Source organism: Tamandua tetradactyla, chromosome 17 (assembly GCF_023851605.1).
Source record: "Tamandua tetradactyla isolate mTamTet1 chromosome 17, mTamTet1.pri, whole genome shotgun sequence".
Taxonomy (NCBI): domain Eukaryota; kingdom Metazoa; phylum Chordata; class Mammalia; order Pilosa; family Myrmecophagidae; genus Tamandua; species Tamandua tetradactyla.
Window position 1 is genome coordinate 10,637,997 of NC_135343.1, and position 19,585 is coordinate 10,657,581.

The following is a 19,585-nucleotide window of genomic DNA, read 5'->3' on the forward strand; positions in this document are numbered from 1 at the left end:
GTTCCAAAAGTGAACAAGACTTTCCTCGACTTTACGAAACTAAAAAGAGATATAAAATGTGCACAGTCATAATCCTAAGAGTTTAAAATCAAACCTTATATTGTTCTCGCTTATTTCTATTACACAAAACACTGTTGCTGGCCCCAGCTATACACTTCTAGCACAGCAAAATGATTAAGGGCATGAACTTCGGAATCAGACTATTTAACTTTCAAATTTGGTATCACAATTTACTGGCTGTATAATCTGAGTTTAGCTTCCTCATTATAAATGTAGATAACAGTGCCTACATCTTGACATCACTGTGAGGGTGATAAAGTGGCATGAATAATGAAAATTCAAAAATCATACTATTTGCAATATATATGATTGTGCTCCTGGAAAATAAAAAAGGAAAAAACTCAAAACTGAAAATCCCCCATAAATGATAAAAAACAATTTCTTAAGTTAATAAAATAGATATAAACAAAATTTATATCAAATTAAATTGTATATCTACAAATAAGTTTTAAAATATGTGGGTGCTACACAAAGTATCTGGGATATAAAAGACCTGAAAAAAAAAGAAAAGACTCTTCATTTTTTAATAGAAGACTTATTATGGTAAAGACGAAACTGCCTCATGAATTAATTTCTAAATTACGGTAATTCCAATAAAAATATATATTGAAAAATTATTCCTAAATTAAACTGGTAAGCACGCAATAAGTTTCGTAATAGGCATTATTTAAAAATAACTTTTAATTAAGAACAGATACATCCATAAGAATTCTCATCTCTCTGATTCCTTGGATATCTTGGATTATGTTGCCAGTGAGGAAAACTTTAGTTGAGGCTATGGGAAACAAATAAGGTTTCTCATTTCCACATTATGGATATTTCACTCACAGATCTCTGTTTCAACCAAGAGAAGAGGGAATATCTATCTACACTATATATAAAAGTATTTAATTATAGGATTGACTTTAATTTAACTTTTAATTTGATATATACTACCATTCAAAATATTATTTTTTTAAACTCCATTTCATAGCGTAGAAACAATAAAGGGAATTAACAGTATTTCAGTAATCATGGCTCACTTCCCAGAGTTGTGATGCTCTTAAACAAGTTTTCAATTATTGTCTCAAACCACCAAAGTACCATGAAATTCAATGGCTAATTTGAAAAAGAAAAGAAATGTGGGTTAAGTAATTACAATATACAATTATAAAATATTGATTCTAAAACCACAGAACTAGCGCCAATTTTCAGTTTTGGGGGAAATCTTCAAGCTCTAATACCACAAAGAAACACAAAGAAGTATCTAATACTCCTATTAATGTCTAGCTATTTCAAAACAAAGTAAAAAATTATAACAATGTTAATATTTTTAGAGAATGAAGAAAATAATTCTTCAAATATTTCATCTGATTAAAATAATTAAAATAATTTATTTCGTTTTGTCATCTTTTAGTAAGTGTACAAGATTAACAATGCTTACACAATAAGTATCATTTACAATAAATTGTTATTGAATCAACTTTGACTTTGGTGAAACTGCCTAGACAGCACAGGACTAAAGTATCCTGTGTGGTATACCAAAATCGTTTCTATTTGAAGATAAGGTTTAGTTTTTGGTTTAATAAAATCATGACCCTGGCTGGGCCACGGTGTCTCAGCAGGTAAGAGTGCTTGCCTGCCATGCCCAAGAACCCGGGTTCAATTCCCGGTGCCTGTCCATGTGAAAAAAAAAAATCATGACTCTGCTTCCTTTCCAAATAAGTCCTACTCCAATGCAGTGTTTTTTAACCTTTTTTCTTTACTCACTCATCACGAAATTTTAATGTCATAGCTATTTTGTATGTTTACATATTGTATATACATCTGTGCTTTGTAAATAAAAAGAATAAGATTCCTCTGTCCCCCTACCCTCGAAACCAAGTATGCTCCCTTCTCATTTTAAAGGCATATTTGAAGAAATATTCTCTACACTGAGCACAGACAGTTTCCTGGTATTCAGGGAAGAATGGCTTAACCTGAGAATCTTGACTAACCTGCTAGGACTTCTCTAACTCAGATTCAGCTCTTTTGAGGGTCAAGTTTACTGAGTGGTTGTAATGGAAGATCCAAACACAGCAGACACCCAAAACTGTGAGTGAAGTCCCAGGACTTCATTCCTCTAGATCATGTTCCTTACATTCTATTCATTATGATGGTGGCATGATAGTTTCTCTATATAAAGTATGTACAATACTAATACATATTATACTATTCTGTATTTTAAAAAATGTTTCTGGAGTTAGGACAGGAAAGGGGGAAATAGAGTATGGTACAGATTTTAAGGGAAGAACAAAATGGGCAAAAATGGGGCAAAAATGTCTCTATCTTTATCATGCCCACCAACCAGAACCAAAGTGTATTTTAGAAATAGCTCTGATTTTGAAATGCCCTCTTTCTGGTCTCTCTTACCAGAGTTGATCTGAAAAAGTTTTCTAGTGGCTCCTGACCTGTTCTTGGAACTATATAGTAATAAACCACAGCTGGATAAAAATTATGAAAACACCAGTTCCTAAAATCAAAACAATATGGCAAAACTACTCTCCCCAAGATATAAGTTTTGACGCACAAAATACTGTATCTCTCCCTTGACCCCTGTAATCAATGAGTCATGTTTCAAGTCTTATTCTTCCATTCTAAAAGCTCACATCAGTGAATGTTTTTAGTCTTCTCACCATCTCTTCTCCGATGTGTCCTGTGCATACCGAATTTACCTACACTTCCACTCTCACCATGTTATTAATACCACTGTCCGCAAGGTAAAATTTAAACCTTTAAGGTACAATCTATCATCAATCTGCTTTTCAATCTCATCTCCCACTACTCCCAAACCGAGCCTATCACTCTAGTCAAATGAAATGACTCACTGTTTTCCAAACAGGCCTAGTTCTACAAAACCACCTTTGCTTTCACAACTAATCTCATATCAAATACCTTCCATTCTCCTATACAACCAGCAAAACCTTAAAGGCTTAGCTGAACTCTTACTCCCTTAATTATTCTAAGTGAAATAATTCTCACAATCTCTAATGAATCCAGCAAGTAAATTAGAATAGATCAGCTACTCTCCTTCTTATTAATGTCCGTTCACATGGTGTCTAGCTTAGATATACCCTATTTGAATATTTCACAAAATAAACAAAGGCAGCTATTTAACATGTGAATTAAGATTTTTGAGTCATGGCCACTACCACTTCTTATTGCCAGCACCACAATTCCTATTTACACATATACAATCTCTTCAATGGGTAAATAGCAGGCTGCTACTTATGTAATAACTCTATAGTTAGTTTCACACTAGGTAACAAACTCCTTGAAGGCAGGAACACAGTGTTTCTGTTTTCTATCTAAGCTAAAGGACAAAATAAGCACTCACAAACATTCACTGAATAGATGCACTGGGCTAAGAATGAGGAAGCAATCATAGAGAAACTAAATAAAAATTCCTTTGTCATTTGCTTTCTTATTTTTGAGTATTATTATCTTTCAAAGGGTAAACAGAAAATCTATTTAGTATAATCATTCTCAAGTTCCAAATATGGTTCCTACTATATTAAACAGTGGCAGAGTATCCATGATTAACCTTTGAAAAGCAATGATAATAAATGATACAATAACTACTTTAGCCACAATGTCAGTGAACCCAGAGCAGCTCTAATAAACAACTGGTGGTAAGGGACTATGAAGCACTCAGGGGAGACAGAAAAAGGAGCCAGGTCAATGATTTCCCTAATGTCTTGCCACACCATGATGAAAGATAAAAGAGAGAAAAATGTCTCCCCTACTTCTCAAAACAGAAAAAGACTAACATCCTAGCTGCTAAAAAATTGACAAAAAAGAAGTCATAAAATAACATTAGAGATCCATGAAAATGTAGTGGAATGAGGTCTCACCAGTACCTTTCACAATTTTATAATTTTGGTCTGCAATGTAGTTAAGTATCGCTCCCATGAAAACAAAACAGCCTATTTTCTTCTCACTATAAATTTCACTGTTTGTCAATCTCAGTATTTCCTATTGTGTTGGGAAAGGAACAAGCTTCCTCATTTAGAAGCACTTCTCCTGTGAGTTGCTGCCAAATTAATCAATGTTGCTATTTGTCAGCATTTATGTTTTACTCCAATAGCTAGTGCTGCAAACAATGTCACAAATGAGTAACTATAAGTTAACTTTCATTAAATGCTGTTTTCTTAGTGTGGAAAACAGAATAACAATGAGCTGAGAATCAGGAGAATTAGACCCACAAATAAGGTGGGTGACTTTAGGCAAATTAAGAATGCTATACATATTTTTCTGTAATATGAAATGTGAGAGAGGCTTAAGGGATTTTTTAAACCATACTTCCATTAGGAAGTATGACAACCACTAGGGATTTTCTGTGACAAAACTTTTCAATTTCATAAAACATCTGACAATCAACGGGATAGATGATCTAAAAAAAAGTTCCTTCTGGCTCTAAAATTCTGACTTTAAAACATACACACACAAGATTTAAGAGACCCATAATGTAGACAGTTTTTTTTTTTAAATAGACAAGAGAGTAAATGTTTATTAAAGTTGGTCACAATACAAAAGAATTTGTCAAAGGATACCTTTAATGCAATGAGGACCTCTAGCAAATTAAGTTCTTCCTTTTTAATATCTTTGGAATACAATTTTTTGATTTATTTGCCTCATCATCAATTCTGAGAAAGCCCAGCAATTCCACTGCATCATCTTCACTGTCAATATTTTCTTCTGTTACAGATGGAGTAGGACTGTGGATGGATTCAAAAGAATCTTGAGAGAGCATTGCTGCCAGAAGCTTCTTATGTTGTTGTTGCTGCTGTTTTAATCCTTTAGTCTTGGGCTCCATCTTTCAGCTTTCTGCAGGACTAGAGCTACTATCTTCACTTTCCCACTGTTCATTTTTACTTCTTGGAATAGGGTGCTGTAGCATTTCACCAGCTAGTGGATCAGCATCATTTTCTTCTCAACCACTTCTTCTCCAATCACACGAGGTCTCAGGAGAGATGGATTAAAAGCCACTGTTTCCTTATTGAAGAGTTTATCTGAAATGGCAATACTTCAGGAGAGATTCTCAAGGGCTTTCCCCGGCTTCTTACTCTCTTGAAGGATGTGGTTCAATTCATCAAAATCATGGCTTTCTGGTTTAGTCTGCCAGGTTCATCTAGAACTCTCTATTAACCTTGGTAATGATTTGGATTCCAGTGATGGTGGAGAAATATTAGACACAGCAAGGTCACTTTTTGACTTCCTGCGCTTCTTTGCATTTTAGTTGCCAGGGTTTATCATAACTTTTAAATCTGGTCTTGCTCCTTTATATTTTGATGTTTCACTTTCTGCCTAGAGAGCTGTAGATCCAAAGTTTTTGAAGTTGTCCATGGCTTCCTTGTTTAGACTGAAAATGGTCAATGAGAAAAGGGATTGGCTGTTCAGGACTCTCAGTTATTAACTTGGTCATTAATTCCTAATTATGTAAGTTTCTTATCTTTATTCTACTATTCATTTCCTTGTCTTTTGTGGCAATTTCCTCAATATAAGCTTCCCATCCTCCTTGCTTGTTCTAGTTTGCTAGCTGTTGGAATGCAATATATCAGAAACAGAATGGCTTTTAAAAATGGGAATTTAATCAACTGTTAGTTTGCAGTTCCACGGCCGAGAAAATATCCCAATTAAAACAAGTATACAGAAATGTCCAATCTAAGTTATCCAGGGAAAGATATCTTGGATCAAAAAGGCTGATGAAGCTCAGGGTTCTTCTCTCATTTGAGAAGGCACATGGTGAACACAGTCACGGTTTCTCCCTCAGCTGGAAGAGCATATGGTGAGCACAGCATCATCTGCTAGCTTTCTCTCCTGGCTTCCTGTTTCATGAAGCAACCTAGGAGGCATTTTCCTTCCTCATTTCCAAAGCACTGGCGGATTGAGTCTCTGCTTCATGGTGCTGCAGCATTCTCTGCTCTCTCCGAATCTCCTTTATTCTCCAAAATGTTTCCTCTTTTATAGGACTTCAGAAACTTATCAAAACCCACCCAAATGGGTGGAGATATGTTGTCAGCGAATCCAGCTTAACAATCACTCTTGATTAAATCACATCTCCAGGGACATGATCTGATTACATTTTCAAACATACAGTATTGAATAGGGATTAGTCTGCCTTTATGAAATGGGATTTAGATTAAAACATGACTTTTCTAGGGGACATACATCCTTTCAAACCAGCACACTTGTAGAAGCCTCGGAAGGGCTACAGTTCTCAAGATCCACAATGTAGACAGTTTAACACCTTATTGAACACAAACGTGATGCCTGTAAATAGAAGTATATGAGTTCTATTCTACTAGCAAGTTCTGCCTCAAGCTCTCCTCTTGTTATTTTTAATTTTCCTGCAAAATGAGTCTCAAGAGTTGGTAGTGTCCTAGCCAAATCAGCTGAGAGATCACAGGAACAAACCTGCATCCTGACACAATCAGGCTTACTGACCCACTGTAATAAGGAAGACCACACATCAGAGGACTCACCAAAAAAAGGGAAAAGATAGAGTTACTATAAGATTTGAGAGAAGAGTAGAATTTAGGTGAACTTTAAATGAAGCAGTGTTTTGAAAGGTTTAAAGAAAGACAGGGCTGTATGTTAACGGGTCTGCTTCAGGACTCTACTGCAAAGTGAACGCAATGTCCTGTGTGCTTCAAAGCTAAGAAGACAGATGTGGACTATGTCCAGAAACCCCTTATCTAGAGCTCTGCACCTCTATATCAAGAAAATTTCATGCCAACGTGACTTAGATTCTCTAGGTAAAGGTGGGATGTGTTATTCTTTTCATTTTTAAATTTTTATTAATAAAACCAATCAACATACAATATGAACATTCTTTTTTTCATCACATAGTTGTATATTCATCATCATGATGATTTCCTAGAACATTTACATCAATTCTGAAAAAGAAATAGGAAAACAGAAAAAAAATTCATACATACCATACCCCTTACTCCTCCCATTCTTGATCACTAGCATTTCAATCTATTAAATTTATTTTGACATTTGTTCCCCCTATTATTTATTTATTTTTAATCCATATGTTTTACACATTTGTCCATAAGGTAAATAAAAGAAGCATCAGACACAAGGTTTTCACAATCACCCAGTCACACTGCAAAAGCTGTATCATTATACAATCAATCATCTTTAAGAAACATGGCTATTGGAGCACAGCTCTAGATTTTCAGGCAGTTTCCTTCAGCCTTTCTGTTACACTTTAACTAAAAAGGTGATATCTATTTAATGTGTAAGAATAACCTCCAGGATAACCTCTTGACTCTGTTTGGAATCTCTCAACCACTGACACTTCCCTTTGTCTCATTTATATTCCCCCTTTCGGTAGAGAAGATTTTCTCAATCCCTCGGTGCTGAGTCCCAGCTCATTCGAGGATTTCTGTCCCACATTGCCAGGAGAGCCCACATCCCTGGGAGTCATGTCCCACGTAGAGGGGAGGAGGGCAGTGAGTTTCCTTTTCGTGTTGGCTGAGAAAGGCCCCATCTGAGGAACAAAAGAGGTTCTCTTGGGGGTGACTCTTAGGCCTAATTTTAAGTAGGCTTAACCTATCCACTGCAGGGTTAAGTTTCATATGAACAGACCTCAAGATTGGGGGCTCAGCCTATTGCCTTGGTTGTCCCCACTGCTTGTGAGAATATCAAGAATTCTCCAGTGGGGAAGTTGAACTTCCCCCTTTCTCACTATTCTCTCAAGGGGACTTTGCAAACACTTTATTTACTGTTCAGATCCTTCTGGGAATTATCGAGGCATCACTCTGGACAAACCTACAAAATCTCATGCCCTACTCAAGGTTTCATGTACTTATGGTGTTCAATTTAGAAGTCCCCATAAGTTATAATAGGAAATGCACTAGTAAAAATATAAATTTTGTACCAAATAAACATTTTTTGCTTTAGTCTCACACAGAAGTTAAAGTTTAAAAATATTAATTACCATCTGTTTTCAACACCCTGCATTACTGACATTTCTTTGTCTTCCTCGTGCAAAACATATTTAAACCTGCACATTTAGTCACTATCATTATACACTCTAGGCATTCCTACTTACACCATCTCAGTCTTTATCGTATATCTTTCCTTCTGATTTCATTTGTGCCCCCAGCCCTCCTCCCTCTATCATTCTCACATTTAGCTTCATCCAGTGTTCTAACATTATTGTATTACAGTTAGGTAGTAGTGTGCGATCCATTTCTGAATTTTTACAATCAGTCCCATTGCACAATCTGTATCCCTTCAGTTCCAATTACCCAGTATCTACCCTATTTCTATTTCTTGATGACCTCTGTTCTTAACTGAAATTATCCAAGTTCACTCATTAATGTTAATTCATGTCAGTGAGACCATACAGTATTTGTCCTTCTGTTTCTGGCTAATCTCACTCAGCATAATGTCCTTAAGGTCCATCCATCTTGTTACATACTTCATAACATTATTCTATCTTACAACTGCATAATATTCCATCATATGTATATACCACAGCTTGTTTAGCTACTCATCTGTTGATGGACAATTGGGCTGTTTCCACCTCTTTGCAATTGTAAATAATGCTGCTATAAACGTTGGTGTGCAAATGTCCATTTGTGTCTTTGCCCTCATGTCCTCTGAGTAGATACCTAGCAATGATATTGCCGGGTCACATGGCAATTCTATACTTAGCTTCCTGAGGAACCGCCAAACTGCCTGCCACAGCAGTTGTACCATTTGATATTCCTACCAAGAGTAGATAAGTGTGCCTCTTTCTCTACATCCTCTCCAGCACTTGTCGTTTTCTGTTTTATTGATAATGGCCATTCTGGTGGGTGTGAGGTGATATCTCATTGTGCTTTGATTTGTATTTCCCTAATAGCCAGGGAAGTTGAGCATCTCTTCATGTGCCTTTTGGCCATTTGTATTTCCTCTTTTGAGAATTGTCTGTTCAATTCTTTTGCCCATTTTATAATCGGGTTGTCTGTCTTTTTGTTGTGGAGTTGAACAGTCTCTTTATATATTCTGGATACCAGACCTTTATCTGAAATACCGTTTTCAAATATTGTCTCCCATTGTGTAGGCTGTCTTTTACTTTCTTGACAAAGTTCTCTGATGCACAAAAGTGTTTAATTTTGAGGAGTTCCTATTTATTTTTCTTTCTTCAACACTTGTGCTTTGGGTGTAAGGTCTAGGAAACTGTCTCCTATTCTTAGATTCATAAGATATTTCCCTACATTTTCTTCTAAAATTTTTATGGTCTTAGATCTAATGTTTAGGTCTTTGATCCATTTTGCACAGGGTGTGAGATATGGACCCTCTTTCATTCTTTTGCATGTGGATATCCAGTTCTCTAGGCACCATTTATTGAAGAGACTGTTCTGTCCTAGGTGAGCTGGCTTGAACGTCTTATCAAAGATCAACTGTCCTTAGATGAGAGGGTTTATATCTGAACATTGTATTCGATTCCATTGTTCAGTATATCTATCTTTCTGTCAGTACCATGCTGTTCTGACCACTGTAGCTTCGTAATACGCCTTAAAGTCAGGTAGGGTGAGACTTCCGACTTCATTTTTCTTTCTCAGTTTATTTTTAGCTATTCAGGATACTCTGCCCTTCCAGATAAATTTGGTTATTGGTTTTTCTGTTTCTGAAAAGTAAGTTTTTGGGACTTTATTTGGTACTGCATTGAATCTGTAAATCAATTTAGGTAGTGTTGACATCTTAACTATAATTAGTCTTCCAATCCATGAACACGGTATGCCCTTCCATCTATTTAGGTCTCCTGTGATTTCTTTTAACAATTTCTCGTAGTTTTCTTTGTACAGGTCTTTTGTCTCTTTAGTTAAATTTATTCCTAATTATTTTGTTCTTTTGGGTACAGTTGTAAATGGATTTTTTTTCTTGATTTCTCTGTCAGATTGCGCATTACTAGTGTATAGAAACACTACAGATTTTTTAGTGTTGATCTTGTAACTGCCACTTTACTGTACTCATTTATTAGCTCTAGTACTTTTGTTGTGGATTTTTTGGGGTTTTCGACATACAGTATCATATCATCTGCAAACAGTGAGGTTTTACTTCTTCCTTTCCAATTCTGATGCCTTGCATTTCTTTTTTTCTTGTTTAATTGCTTTGGCTAGAACTTCCAATACAACGTTGAATAACAATGGTGGTAGCAGACATCCTCGTCTTGTTCCTGATCTTAGGGGGAAAGTTTTCAATTTTCCCCTATTGAGGACGATGCTAGCTGTGGGTTTTTCATCTATACCCTTTATAATGTTGAGGAAGTTCCCTTCTATTCCTATCCTTTGAAGTGTTTTCAACAGGAAAGGATGTTGAATTTTGTCAAATGCCTTTTCTGCATCAATTGAGATGATCATATGATTTTCATGCTTTGATTTGTTGATATGGTGTATTATATTTTCATGTGTCCCTATATAATTATTTTCTTATGTTGAACCATCCTTGGATACCTGGGATGAATACTACTTGGTCATGGTGTATAATTCTTTTAATATGCTGCTGGATTCGACTTGTAAGAATTTTGTTGAGGATTACTGCATCTATATTCATCAGAGAGATTCATCTATAGTTTTCTTTTTTTGTAATATCTTTGCCTGGCTTTGGTATGAGGGTGATGTTGCCTTTGCAGAATGAGTTAGGTAGCTTTCCCTCCTCTTCCATTTTTTTGAAGAGTTTGAGCAGGATTGGTACTAATTCTTTCTTGAATATTTGGTAGAATTTACATGTGAAGCCATCTGGTCCTGGACTTTTCTTTTTGGGGAGCTTCTTAATGACTGATTCAATTTTTCTACTTGTGATTGATTTGTTGAGGTCGTCTATTTCTTCTCAAGTTAAAGTTGGTTGTTCGTGCCTTTCTAGGAATTTGTCCATTTCATCTACACTATTGAGTTTATTAGCATAAAGTCGTTCATAGTATCCTCTCATTACTTCCTTAATTTCTGTGGGGTCAGTCGTTATGTCTCTCTTTCATTTCTGATTTTATTTATTTATACCCTCTCTCTTATTGTTGTCAATCTTAGTAAGGGTCTGTCAATCTTATTGATTTTCTCAGGGAATCAATTTCTGGTTTTGTTGATTTTCTCAATTGTTTTCATGTTCTCAATTTTATTTATTTCTGCTCTAATCCTCGTTATTTCTTTTCTTTTGCTTGTTTTGGGGTTAGTTTGCTGTTCTTGTCTCTGGTTCTTCCAAGTGGATAGTTAATTCCTTGATTTTTGCTCTTTCTTCTTTTTTGGTATAGGCATTTAGGACAATAAATGTTCGTCTTAGCAGTACCTTTGCTGCATCCCATAAATTCTGATATATCGTGTTTTCATTTTCATTTGCCTCGAGATATTTAGTGATTTCTCTTGTAATTTCTTCCTTGACCCACTGGTTGTTTAAGAGTGTGTTGTTGAGCCTCCATATATTTGTGAATATTCTGGCACTCGGCCTATTATTGATTTCCAACTTCATTCCTTCATGCTCTGAGAAAGTGTTTTGTATGATTCCAATCTTTTAAAATTCATTAGACTTGCTTTTTGACCCAGCATAGGGTCTATCCTTGAGAATGATCCATGAGCACTTGAGAAAAAGGTATATCATGCTGTTCTGGGGTGTAATGTTCTATAAATGTCTGTTAAGTCTAGCTCATTTATTGTATTATTCAAATTCTCTGTTTCTTTATTGATCCTCTGTTTAGATGTTCTGTCCACTGATGAGAGTGGGGAATTGAAGTCTCCAACTATTATGGTATATGTGTCTATTTCTCTTTTCAGTGTTTGCCTCATGTATTTTGGAGCATTCTGGCTCAGTGCTTACATATTTATGATTGTTATGTCTTCTTGTTGAATTGTTCCTTTTATTAATACAAAGTGTCCTTCTTTGTTTCTTTTAACTGTTTTACATTTAAAATCTAATTTATTGGATATTAGTAAAGCTACTCCTGCTCTTTTCTGATTGTTGCTTGCATGAAGCATCTTTTCCCAACCTTTCACTTTCAACCTATGTTTATCCTTGGGTCTAAGATGCATTTCCTGTGGACAGCATATAGATGAGTCCTGTTTTTAAGCCATTCTGCCAGTCTATTTCTTTTGTTTGGGGATTTTAATCCATTAACATTTAGCGTTATTACTGTATGGGCAGTACTTTCTTCTACCGTTTTGCCTTTTGAATTTTTTATGTTATATCTAATTTTCCTTCTTTTTACCTTTACTGATAGTCTTCATTTCTACACTCTTCTCCACACCTCTCTCTCCTGTCGTTTTGTTTCTGTCTCTAGTGCTCCCTTCAGTATTTCTTACAGAACCATTCTCTTGGTCAAAAATTCTCTGTGTTTTTTTGTCTGAAAATGTTTTAATTTCTCCCTTATTTTTGAAGGACAGTTTTTCTGGATCTTGAATTCTTGCTTGGCAGTTTTTCTCTTTTAGTAATTTAAATATATCGTCCCACTGTCTTCTCGCCTCCATGGTTTCTGCTGAGAAATCTATACATAGTCTTATTGGGCCTCCCTTGTATGTGATGAATTGCTTTTCTCTTGCTGCTTTCTAGATTCTCTCTTCCTTTTTGACATCTGACATTCTGATTAGTAAGTGTCTTGGAGTACATCTATTTGGATCTATTCTGTTTGGGATACGCTGCACTTCTTGAATCTGTAATTTTAAGTCTTTCATAAGAGTTGGGAAATTTTCAGTGATTATTTCCTCCATTAGTTTTTCTCCTCCTTTTCCCTCCTCTTCTCCTTCTGGGACACCCACAACTCATATATTCATGCACTTCACGTTGTCATTCAGTTCCCTGAGTCCCTGCTCATATTTTCCCATTCTTTTCCCTATATTTTCTTTTGTTTGTTGGGTTTCAGATGTTCCATCCTCCAGTTCACTAATCCTATCTTCTGCCTCTTGAAATCTGACATTGCAGGTTTCCATTTTTTTTTCATCTCTTCTACTGTGCCTTTCATTCCCATAAGTTCTGTGATTTGTTTTTCCAGACTTTTGATTTCTTCATTTTTTTTCATTTCTTGCCTTCTTTATATCCTCCCTCAATTCACTGATTTGATTTTTGATGAGGTTTTCCATGTCTGTTCAAACATTCTGGATTAATTGTTTCAACTGCTGTATCTCATTTGAATTGTTGGTTTGTTCCTTTGATTGGGCCATATCTTCAATTTTCCTAATATGATTCATCATCTTTTCCTGGTGTTTCAGCATTCAATTACCTTAATTAGTTTATTCTGGAGATTGTTCTCACTTCTTTTTACCTAGGATTTCTTGCTGGATGACTTTGTTGTCTATCTGTTCTTTGACATTCAGTTCAGCTTATTCTGGAATTCTACCTTAGGTTTTGTTTAACAGATAAGAATTTTTCATTCTTGTTTTGTTGTTTCTTGCCCTGAATATGTGGTGCCTTTTTCCCCCTTAGGAGGGTCTACTTAGGTATTACAGACCCCCAGCCAGATTTTCTCAGACCAAACTGGCATCCTCTCAGAAGGATGAGTCACCTGTGTTAGTTTTCCCTGAGGGTGAGATGCAGCAGATTGAAAGGCTTTCCTATGAAGGCTCTGGGCTCTTCGTTTTTCGCATTCTGCCCAGGATGTGGTGCCTATCTGCCTGCAGGTCCCACCAGCATAAGGTGACACGGTACTTTTAACTTCAGCAGACTCTCCTTGCTGGGGGCGTGGTGGAGACAAAGGAGAGGTTGTAGTCTGGTTTTAATCACTTCACTTTTCCAGACCCTGGCTTCTGAACTCCTTGAGGGAGGGATTCCACTTTGGCTGGGCCCCATCCCTCTCCTGGGAAAAGCACAGGATCCAGACAAACACTCAAACAAGCTTAATTCTGCCTATGCCTGGGGCAGTGGAGCCTGAGAAGTCTTGTAGCTGTATCCAAAGAGCAGTCAAGCCATAGAAACAAAGCCACCAAAATGAAAGAAAAAAAATACTTTTCAGAGCAAGATCCCCATTCCTTGGGTTTGCCAATCAAGAGCTTAAGTTGGTACATTGCTCTGTGTAGCTCCAGGTCCTATGTGTTCCCTCTTTTCCTTCAGGCCCAGACCTTTTCAAATCCAAAAACCTCGTTTTTTTTCTTTTTTTTTTTTTTCCTGTCAGCCCTGCCCCCTCTGTGCTGGTGTAAAAAACAGCGACCTCCACTTTTACTCGAGGTTCAGCTGAGGTGGGGGCCTATTTTTAGTAGTCAGAATTTGTGAATTAATTTCACAATGGGAGTTTTGTTGCACTCAGCCCCTGTTGCTGGTAAAGTCTCTTTCCTTTCCCCTCTGGGAAACAGCCTGTGGGGGAGGGACGGTTCTGGGTGGGCTTGCAGCTCGTCCAACTGTCCAGACTAGGGCACGCTGTGTGTCCGGTCACTGATGTGGCCCCAGCAGTTATTCCGTACTGTTCCTGGCTATTTATTAGCTGCTCTGGAGGAAGAACTAAATCTCACAGCTCACTAAGTTGCCAATTTGGCCACATCCTGGGACGTTTTACTCTTGCTGATACAATCATGTAACAAGTTTCTGATAAGCCATGATTTTCAGCAACAAACTTTCCCAGGGAGCAACTAATTCGTGTACACGTTTGTTATGACACTTTTAGAGCTGCACCATTCAAGGGCATCTATAATTTGGTCCTTGCCTAGTTTTCACTCATTTTATATCATTCTCCCTTTGGCTCACAATGATCCAGTCATACCAACTGTGGTGGTTTGAAGCTATATGTATCCCAGAAAAATAGGTTCTAAATTCTAATTCATTCCTGTAGGTATGGATCTATTTTTAAGAAGGACCTTTTGATGAGATTACTTCAGTTAAGAGGGTGTGGCCACCTCAATCAGGGTGGGTCTTAAAAATCCTATTCCTGCAGTCCTTTATTAAGTGGAGTGAAATTCAGACAGAGAAAAAGCCACAGGAACCAAGAGGCTAGATACTGAGGAGCATGAAGAGAAGGCACACACCAGGAGATGCTGCTGTGTGCCTTGCCATATGACAAAGGAGCCAAGAATCTCCAGCAGCCAGCCCCAGAACAGAGGTCTTTAGGAAGAAAGCATTGCCTTGATGATACTTTGATTTGGACTTTTTTTAGCCTCAAAATCGAAAGCAAATAAATTTCTGTTGTTTAATCTGACCCATTTCATGGAATCTGTTTGAATATCTCAGATGTGCTGCACTTCTTCTCATCTCAGAGCTCTCACATTCACCCTTGACTGCCTGAATGACTCCCCCAAATCATCATATGACTATATTCTATCTTCTCTTCTTTCAAGACTCAACCCAAATGTCACCTGCTCTGAGGACTCCCATGAGCACCGTAGCTAAAGTAGCTCTAGCGAGTTTTCACCATACTTCCTTATTTTAGCTTCTGAGTCTTATTTGTTTACAAGTTTAACATGTTTACTATCTGTCTCTCTCAACAAGAATATAAGCTTCTCGAAGGTAAGACTCATTCTGCCTATTTACTACTGTTTGTCCAGCACCTAGGCCAATTTCTGGAACATAGCAAACAATGAATAAATACTTTTAAACTGACTGATATGAACAGGTTCCTTACAAAGTAAAAGTAAAACGCTAGGAAGCACACAAAAAAATAGACATCCATTCACTAGAAAACAACCATGCATGTGAAAATTTAATAACTATGTGTAAATGTTTGTACAATCACTTTTTACACAAAACAAATTTGGAGAAAATTGCCAAAACGTTGACAGGCTGGAATAAATGATTTTTATTTTTGTTTATTTTTTGTTTAGCTGTATTTTCTACTTTCATCACAATGAAATTTTTTTGCAAGTTAAAAAAAAAGCATAGACTGATGGACAGTCCTTAATCAAAGGACAACTGAGAAAGCAAATATAAATTAAAGCCATATGAATAAGATTAGAGAATACAAAGAGATATGTGGATGGATTTCACATTGAAACAAACAATTCTGTTTAAATACCTGATTAAGTTTTCATTTAGCTTCAGGTTTGAAACAGCCCCAAACCTGTTAGCTACTCTCTAACTCCTCCTCCTTTTGAGCTTGTTTTGCAAGCACTACTCAATATTTATTAGTAAGGGCTTCTCCTTTTGAGCTTGTTTTGGTGGCTGATGTAATTTAAGCATATTCAGAAACCTGGACTGGCATCCTTGAATGACCTCTGAGACCCTAGGCAAATCCAATAAAAGAAGTCCTTCAAGGAAAATCCGGTAGAAAGCCTGCCTTGCCATATATGGGCAAAGCTCTGCCTAGTCTATCGAACCACACCAATGCCCACCTTCCAACCCCATAACATTTCCCTTAGCCCTCAAGTGGAGAAAGATTTGAGTTTGCCTCCTGCCTCCTTGCTGGTCGACCTCACAATAAACCTCTTTCTTTTCCCAAAATCCTGCCATCATGGAATTGGTGGGGTGGGGGGGCAGGCATGGCCATGAGTTCTAGCTTGGTTAACAGGTTCAAATCAGACATCAGTTGTTAAAACACAAACACACAAGATGCAAATTCTTATAATAATCTCACATCCACTTTTTACAATTTCAGATTTAATTTTTGTTTTCAAAAAGTAGAAGACTGCTCATCAAAATTTTAACTTACAAAAATGGGAATATGACACCACCCATGATAGAATTCCCTCCTCCCCATTCCAAATCAAAACCTAATTTAATCAAACCTCTTGAGTAACTACCAATCTAGAGCAGAATACGTTAAAAAATTCTAGAGAGATGCAATCAGCAAAGTCTAGATTGAGGGGAAAATTCTATAGGACAAATGACCAAGTTTCTTCAATAAAAAATGGTAAGAAAAAACATTAAAAGATGAAAGAGTTGTGGAACTGTGACCCATGCCAGGCTCTGTGATCTGTTCTGCAACTAATTTTGTGATGTACTTTGAAATGTATTACTTTTTTGTATATATGTTATTTTACACAGAAAAGAAAAAAAAAAAGAGAGAGAAGGAGGAGTATAACAGAGAAGACAGGTCTCCAGTGTCTTGGGGCAGCTAGACGAAAAAACAAAAAATCGTAGGACTGTAACCTATACCAACTTTAAAATTTGTTCTATAACTACATACTAAAATGTACTTAGAAATTTATTGCTTTTTTTGTATATATATTTCACAATAAAAATAAACGTTGAGAAAAGACGAAAGAGGAACCTACAGACATAAGAGAAATTTGAAACACAACAATTTACTGCCACTAAAACCGTTAATAGCCCCTATGAAAACAAATAAGGCCCATAAAGCAATCAACTATGTGTGGACCTTATCTGTTTTTATGATACATATGGTAATATATTTTTATGGTAGCATATTATTAATGTTTTTAAATATTGTTAAGTACAACAATGGTATTATGGTTACATATTTTTTATAACTTTATTAAGGCATATTTTTAAATCACACAATTTACCCATTTCACTGTATAGTTAAATGATTTTTTAAAAATTTACCAAGTTATGCACCCACCATTATATAAATCTGTTTTAGAACATTTCCATCATTCCATAAGCTCCCTCGTGTCCATGTGAACTGTCAATCCCCATGCCCCATGCTGCTCTCCCTCCACACACAACCTGAGCCACTCACAGATTAACTTTCTCGCTCTAGATCTGCCTTTTCTGGAGATTTTGTATTAATGGAATCAGACATATATGTGCTCTTGTATCTGACTCCTTTCATTTAGCACAATGTTTTCAGGTTTATACATGCCATGGCAGATCAGCAATTTGTTTCTCTTTATTGCTAAATAGTATTCTGTTGTACCATAATTTGTCCATTTACCACCTGATGGGAATTTAGACTGTTTCCAATTCTTTTATTTATTCTAAGCTATTGTGAATAATGCTGATATAAATATTTGTAAGGAAGGAGTTATGTAGGGAAATGTGCAAGAGTGTAATTGCTGGGTCATATGGCAAATTTATGTTTAACTATTTAAGAAACTGCCAAACTATTTTCCAAAGTTATCGTATCATTTTATATGTCCAGAAGCAGTATGTGAGGGTTACTATTTATAGTTATATTTTGAGTTCTTGTCCTACAGCAATAGATACTGAATTATTTAGGGCTTAGATGTTGTGACTGAGATCTAAATCAAACTAGTGGGGAGGGAAGTGGCAGTAAGTGAGAAACACTGGAGTCATTTTTGGATAATTGTAGTGGTGGTAGTAGTAATAACAGCTACTTATTTCACGTGTTTAACACATATTAACTTGTCATTATCTCTGTTTTAGAGATAAGGGAATAGAAGTACTGAAAGCTTAAATGATAACTTCTAGATTAAAGTAACCTGGTTTGTGCTCTTAACCACTGGGCCATACATTCAAGCTCACCAACAAGTAAATATTTCTCACACGACATAAGTAAATTAAAGGAAAGTAATTAAATATAAACATTCCAGTGGGTGGTAGAATAATACATATATTTTATTTTCCTTTTTTGGTTAACCGTTTTTCTACTATTATTAAATGAACAATATATATGATGGTTCTATTCAAGACTGAAAGCCTAACAATACAAACATTTCATTAATAAAATAACTGACAATGATCAACAAGAAGATTTTTTCAAGTGCCTAGTATTTTCAAGGAAATTAGTTAACAGGTAAACAATTTATGTGTTTAACAATATATAAACTTAATGTGAATAGGAAATAGCCATGAACGTACAATGAAAAAGCAAAATAAATACTCATGCTACTGTAAATAAAACTGTACTAAAAAGCAAAATAAGCAACTTTAGGCCCTATATATAGAACTCATAGGGTAGAAAATTATTATTTCAATATAAGCTTAATATTACACATTAAGAAGAAAATTTATTTAAGGTAATACACCATATCAACAAATCAAAGCAGAAAAATCACATGATCATCTCAATTGATGCAGAGAAGGCATTTGACAAGATTCAACATCCTTTCCTGTTGAAAACACTTCAAAAGATAGGAATACAAGGGAACCTCCTTAAAATGAGAGAGGGAATATATGAAAAACCCACAGCTAATATCATCCCAATGGGGAAAAATTGAAAACTTTCCCCCTAAGATCAGGAACAAGACAAGGATGTCCATTATCACCACTATTATTCAACATTGTGTTGGAGGTTCTAGCCAGAGCAATTAGAAAGAAAAACAAATACAAGGCATCAAAACTGGAAAGGAAGAAGTAAAACTATCACTGTTTGCAGACGATATGATATTATACGTCGAAAACCCAGAAAAATCCACAACAAAACTACTAGAGCTAATAAATGAGTACAGCAAAGTAGCAGGTTACAAGATCAACATTCAAAAATCTGTAGCATTTCTATACACTAGCAATGAACAAGCTGAGGGGGAAATCAAGAAACGAATTCCATTTACAATTGCAACTAAAAGAATAAAATACCTAGGAACAAATTTAACTAAAGAGACAAAAAACCTATACAAAGAAAACTACAAAAAAACTGTTAAAAGAAATCACAGAAGACCTAAATAGATGGAAGGGCATACCGTGTTCATGGATTGGAAGACCAAATATAATTAAGATGTCAATCCTACCTAAACTGATC

The 19,585-nt window shown here is 36.0% G+C and overlaps 1 protein-coding gene and 1 pseudogene across 4 annotated transcripts in view; both read right to left on the minus strand.

Annotated features, from left to right (window-relative positions):
* The window catches only part of MAP4K3 (mitogen-activated protein kinase kinase kinase kinase 3), a 210,672-nt gene that overhangs the window by 115,431 nt on the left and 75,656 nt on the right, over positions 1-19,585 (minus strand). The window lies entirely within an intron of this gene.
* On the minus strand, positions 526-18,673 carry LOC143660718 (uncharacterized protein C8orf34 homolog pseudogene; annotated as a pseudogene).